Source organism: Schistocerca piceifrons, chromosome 6 (genome assembly GCF_021461385.2).
Source record: "Schistocerca piceifrons isolate TAMUIC-IGC-003096 chromosome 6, iqSchPice1.1, whole genome shotgun sequence".
In the NCBI taxonomy this organism is placed as follows: Eukaryota; Metazoa; Arthropoda; class Insecta; order Orthoptera; family Acrididae; genus Schistocerca; species Schistocerca piceifrons.
In genome coordinates, this window is record NC_060143.1 from 485767614 (window position 1) to 485774485 (window position 6872).

A 6872-nucleotide genomic window follows, 5' to 3' on the forward strand; every position below is an offset into this window, starting at 1 on the left:
CATGTGCCAAGATTCAGCTTCAGACCTTACGCAGTCACACATATGAGCGATTAATATTAAATTTGGAACAGGTTTTAACGATCTACCGAATGATGACATAAATGCATTCGAACTTATCTATAAATGGAGGTGTGATGGATCATAGCAAATTCAGTCTAAACAAGAATTTGGAAATAACCTGAATGGCGATCCGAACATATTTCAGTCATATTTAGCGCCTCTTAAATTATTAGCCGCCCAAATAAAGATCTAATTGTTTGGAAAAATTCTACACCAAACATCTCCTCGCTGTTGCAGACCAATAAGAATTGAATTGTTTCATGACCCAAACGATGTTACTAATGAAGAAACTGGTTATATTAAAAGACGAATTGAAACATTACAAGAAATAAAAATTGCAGGAACAGAAGATGATTTAGCCACAAAACAGAAATTGATGATTACTACGGTAGATGCAAAGGTTTACAATGCAGCAAGAGAGATAGCATAGACAATGTGATTTTACATTTGCAAGGCAACCTCGAAAGACTTCAATGACTTTGCACAAACCAAAGTAGTAAATAAAAAGCTCTTCAGTTAGGACTGTCTGTACTCCACGCCCCAATTACATTTTCGAATTTTTGTTGCATTTGCCCTATAATACAAAAATTAAAATATGGTAAATTCGTTCAAAAGAGAAAAAGAGGCTCGTTCAAGAGAGGAACAAAGTCACACAAGTGATGTTTAGAAATCTATTGGGTTCAATTGTAAATGTGCCCAAGGGAGGCCATGGAAATACGACTAGAAGGTTATTTTTTGCAGACCTTGACACACCAGCAGAAACAACAGGTGTAGATATGCAGCTCAACTACTAATTAAAGACAATTCTAGAAGCTACTCCCAGAGGACATAAGACAGACGAAGACAAACTGTCTCTTTATACTGCTGAAACAGCAAGACTGTTTGTTGATATATATATATATATATATATATATATATATATATATATATATATATATATATATATATATATATATGGTATCCTCTGTTCCACTGTACATAAGACTCTGGAGCATGACCCATCTGTCATTAAGTATGTCCTATTACCCACAGGCGATTTATCAGAAGAAGCAGCACATGCCTGCAATAACTACTTGCATCTGGTACAGACAAACGTTTGCCAAGAAATTCTTAGGAGAAGACTGCAATCTGGGCATAAACAGGCTACTGCTAAAATTTGATACGTTAACAACGGGTATGAGACTGATGCTAAAGAAACCGAGCAAATCTTTCTTAAAGATAACGTTGCATTTACTGCCCTCAAGCGAAAGATGGATGAGATAGATCCCTCAAGATGAAAAGGATGATCGAGTCTGCAATAGAAAGAGACTGCTCAGATGAACAAGACTGGGAGACATTATCTGAATAATACATACTGCTGTAGCTAAAAAATGAAGAATCTAATAAAGATACCATAATTTTATTTCATTTCATGTTATAAAGTATGTAAATACACTATTATCCTACAAATATGAACGCTAGGGTCTCACAGTACAGAAAAAACAAACACTAATTTTGGCCAGCTTTTTGCATCAAATTCCCCTATGTGTTTCGCCTGTTTTTTTTTTTTTTTCACGTGACTGATCTAACTAATGCAGCTATCGGAATAGATCATTCCTCAGGAGTTAGTGCTGATAAATTAAGCTGCACAACGGAATTTAATATGTGATTAGTTCTGTGACCCTGAGTACTGTATCATGAGTGGGTATCAGTTAACTTTCTGTTATTTCTACCGATGGATACAGATTTCATTAACCATTAACTACAAAATGAAAATCAGTTAGTAATACATATTTGTAATTTATTCCACTTCTGTCATATTAAATATTGAAGAAATTGAATGTTAATTACAAACAGTTTCGAAATAAGTTGTACAGATAAGTAGGATTCTCAGCCACATATGTAATATCTCACTGAAGCAGGGCATTTTTCCTGATAGACTGAAATATGCTACTGTTAAACCACTGCATAGAAAAGGGGATAGACCCGATGCCAACAGCTACCGCCCAGTCTTATTTCTGACAACTTTATCTAAACGTCTTGAAAAAGTTATGTATTCAAGAGTAATATTGCATGATTGTAGATATAAAGTACTAACAAAACGTCAGTTTGGTTTTCAATAAGGCTCTTCAACATAAATAACTGAAAGTGCTTTCACCAATCGATTATTAAATGATATTATGTAACTCATGGAATTATTTTAAATACCTTCAGTATTGAGGTAGGAGTGGGACAAAGCACATATAGTTTAATTCATACTTAACTGTAAGGGTGCATAATGCTGAAATAAACACTTGACATGATGCAGAAAAATCAGCTCATTCCTCAGACTCGGGAGGCATCAAGTTGTTGAAGCCCCACAGGGCTCAGTCTTAGATCGCCATTTTTCTTAATATATATTTATGATCTGCCGCAATGATGCAAAGCTAGTTTTTTTTTTGCTGATCGTACAAGTATAGTAATCGGACTCAACAAACAAGAATTTGTTGAGTAAAGTGTAAATAATGTCTTTCAGAAAATTATTAAGTGTTTCTCTGAAAGTAGACCCTTATTAAATATTTATTAAGCGCAGAAGACGCAGTTCTGTTCAGTAAATGACACAATAAAATTAATAAATATAGAGTCTGAACAGAAGTCAGCAGCTAAGGCAGAATATTCCAAATGTTTGGGTGTGTGCAGTGATGAGAGATTGATTTGGAGGAAACATATTGATGATCTACTGAAATGTTTCAGTTTAGCTACTTGCAATATTAGGGGGCATTAGCTTTCTCTGCCTAATTGCTTTCCTATTGAATCATATTTGGTGATAATTCATCATTAAGGAAAAAATATTCATTACACAGAAGCATGTGATCAGACTAATAGCTGGAGTCCATCCAAGATCATTTTGCAGATATTTATTTAAGAAACTAGGTGTTGTGACTTGGCAAGACAGCCAAGCCACTGTGAGGTAGCCGAAAGGCACGCGTTTAAGCTCACGCAGGCTGGCGTGAGGTCTGGAAAATGACAAGAAAGTGAGACTAGCAAAAAAAGGTACGTAGCTTCTGGAATACTTAACTTTAATCCATAATTGCAGAACATCGGTCTGACGGTACATGCATCACAAGATAAATAGCAATTAATAATGGCGCCTTGCTAGGTCGTAGCAAATGACGTAGCTGAAGGCTATGCTAACTATCGTCTCGGCAAATGAGAGCGTAATTTGTCAGTGAACCATCGCTAGCAAAGTCGGCTGTACAACTGGTGCGAGTGCTAGGAAGTCTGTCTAGACCTGCCGTGTGGCGGCGCTCGGTCTGCAATCACTGACAGTGTCACCAGCGTCAGGTGTCACCAGCACACCGGTCTGCAAAGATGCTGCGTGAAGATGGATAGTAGGCGCTGGACGAAGCGTGCCTATCACAAGAGAGGCCAGAGACATACCAACAAGCAACACGCCGCCAATGCCCTCTGGGCAGCAAGTATTTAGGCCACCGCCGCTGCCTGGAGGGCCGCACTGACTGACTGATTCCAATCTGGCGTCTTCTCAGTACATTTGCAGAGTGAGCTCAGTTCAAATCACAGGCTCTGTTACATGTCGTACGTGGCTGTCCGCAAGGCTGTGTACATGCTTGTTGTTGAGATGGTCATAAAGAAGGGGCGACTCGACGCGACAAATCGGGGCCTGGTCAACTTATCAGCCACTGTGGCACCAGAATCATGTTGTTCTAAGACTTGCATTACTTGGGTTCAAATGGTTCAAATGGCTCTGAGCACTATGGGACTTAACATCTGTGGTCATCAGTCCCCTAGAACTTAGAACTACTTAAACCTAACTAACCTAAGTACATCACACAACACCCAGCCATCACGAGGCAGAGAAAATCCCCGAACCCGCCGGGAATCGAACCCGGGAACCCGGGCGTGGGAAGCGAGAACGCTACCGCACGACCACGAGATGCGGGCCATTACTTGGGAAAGTGATGGATCAGAGTAAGATCTGTTCCCGTATTCTACTATCTGGCACATTGAATGTTGTTCCATCCCATCCTCGTAGCCCCACCTGAGCCGTGCGTGGCTCATGTTCCCGCCATCATGTATTTTACACCCTGTTTTTAACGTACTTCCGTGTCACTACTTTAATTTAAATTACTGGTGTCACTGAGCTGCTTCTTTGCCTGACCGTGAGCAGCGCTAGCAGTGTACCTCTCGTAGTATCTTTGCTCGACTGCTATTACTTCCCAGTCATTGTCTGTCATAAGCTAGTTCAGGTCGTAAGTTCGGTCTGCCAGTCAATTGAAATGCGTCTGAAGTGCAGTCCAGAGTTGCCAGTCAGGGAGTTGCAATGCGGCACTTGTGCAGTCGGGCTGGAGCAGTGAGGTCAGCGTCGACATGGCTCGCCCGACCGTTGCTGTCACGCATCACTTGAGCCGGACCACTTTCTTGGTGGATCATTCATGAGTCAGCTGTGTGTGTGAGCATCGACTCCCTATTTGTCTTCATGCATGCTTAGTTACTGTTGGGTATCATTCAGGTCTTCGTGCAAGTGTATGTCAGGTTGTGTGTGTAGTTGGAGTTATTTCCATTGACGACTATTTTAGATGTTGTCGGCATTCTGGCGGCAGTCGGTCGGTTGGTGCGGACCAGGGAGGATATCTCCGTGCGACGCGGTCGGCTGGGTCCGCTGGCAGTCCCTGCGCAGTATCGGAGCGTGTGCGGAGCTGTCCGATCGCTACGAGTTTCGTGGCTCACCGACCCAGGACGTCAAATTTGAATGATGTCTTAAGCACCCAAGCCACGTCCGTTCATGTTGAGTCGTCCGTTTCGGTGGTTTGTTGTTGGGGAGCTTTTCCTGTGAGCAACACCGAGTGTAGTGGTGAAATCGGGCCGCTGTGCGGTGGAATTAGCTATATTGGTTCACTACAATTCAAGTGCACCAGCGGAATTTTCTGCCTTGTGGCCATTAGTGTTCTGGTTACCTGTCCTGGCCGCTGACGTAAATTAAGGCAGTGTTCCTATTTGGTGGAGTTAACTACATTACCTCATCTAAAATTCAAGTGTACCAGCGAAATTTTTTGCCTTTTGGCCGTTAGTCTTACGGTTACCTGCCCCGGCCATTAACGTAATTTCAGGCAGTGTCTTTTCCTCACCTGTTGTCACTGTCCAACATGGTGTGTAGTTTTGACAGCTTAATACATATTTCGTTGTGGATAATCACTTCTGTAACAGTTTGATCCTTGAGTTTATGCACCGATTGGTGGCTAGCAACTCGTTTGGTCGGTCGGTCCGTGACTGTCTCTTGGTTGGATTACCCACCATCTATCTCATCTAAGTGAACATTAATGTGTCGCGGGCGGGCACCTCCCCCCCCCCCCCCCCCCGCCCCTCACCACTCCTCTTGGAGGCGTCTGAGTGCCGTTGGCTATACTGTCGTTTTCATGGGTGTTTAATGATCTTAAATCAATTATCTATTATAGCCAATGGTTAAAGAAAATTTTTTATTGTGTTTTATGTAAATCAATGGCCTTCAGTCCGTATAAGTAAGTTTGAACCCTGGCATGTGGATATTTTGCTGAAAGTTACTGTTCTTGTGCTATCTTTTCATTTAGTGATCTGTAGCCACTTAAAACTTAAGGGTTTAAGGTATTTTGAATTTTTGGAAAATCAATTGTGGGCCTTCAGCCGCTTAAAACCTTATTCTTAAATTTAGTTATTGTTGTTGTATTTCTTATTCATTTAGTGAGCTTTCAGCCACTTAAAACTTAAAGGTTAAGTATTTTTTGAATTTTTGGTAAATCAACTGTGGGCCTTCAGCCGCTTAAAGCCTTAGTCTCAAAATTTCCCCTTAAGCGAAAACATTGCGGCCTTCTGCCTTAAAAGATTATGGTAACATATTTTAAAATTTTGAAATTTGATTGTGTCCTTCAGCCATTTGTACTGTACCTTGTATATGTTTGTTCTATCCACTTTTGCCTTGAGGCTTTCAGCCTAGCTGTGATAATTTTATTTGCAATTTTAACTGCGCGTCTTCAGTCACTTGAAATTTATTTTGTTGATTTTTAAGATTTCTTGTTTGGAGGCCTTCAGCCGTGAAAGAATTGGATTTTGAAACTTGTAGCTGTAAAAGTTCTGCTATGTGCCGTTTTGGTTTAAAGGTATTATTAAATTACAATAAATTACAATTTTGATATGAAACTGACCGCCGCGTTATTTGGCCCTTTCCACAATCCTAATTACCTGTTCTGCCCTGTAGGTTTAGCGGGCGTATCAACTGCAGTATCCTTATTCTCATATAGAAAAAAAAAGACTCTACAGATGAAACTTCCTGGCAGATTAAAACTGTGTGTCCGACCGAGACTCGAACTCGGGACCTTTGCCTTTCGCGGGCAAGTGCTCTACCAACTGAGCTACCGAAGCACGACTCACGCCCGGTACTCACAGCTTTACTTCTGCCAGTACCTCGTCTCCTACCTTCCAAACTTTACAGAAGCTCTCCTGCGAACCTTGCAGAACTAGCACTCCTGAAAGAAAGGATATTGCGGAGACATGGCTTAGTCACAGCCTGGGGGATGTTTCCAGAATGAGATTTTCACTCTGCAGCGGAGTGTGCGCTGATATGAAACTTCCTGGCAGATTAAAACTGTGTGCCCGACCGAGACTCGAACTCGGGACCTTTGCCTTTCGCGGGCAAGTGCTCTACCAACTGAGCTACCGAAGCACGACTCACGCCCGGTACTCACAGCTGTACTTCTGCCAGTACCTCGTCTCCTACCTTCCAAACTTTACAGAAGCTCTCCTGCGAACCTTGCAGAACTAGCACTCCTGAAAGAAACGATATTGCGGAGACATGGCTTAGC

At 41.6% G+C, this 6872-nt stretch overlaps 1 non-coding gene across 1 annotated transcript; it reads right to left on the reverse strand.

The window, feature by feature from the left end:
- Positions 1-6357: 6357 nt before the first annotated feature.
- On the reverse strand, positions 6358-6432 carry Trnas-cga. The gene has a single exon. It is a non-coding gene; the product is annotated as a tRNA-Ser (tRNA).
- Positions 6433-6872: the final 440 nt, after the last annotated feature.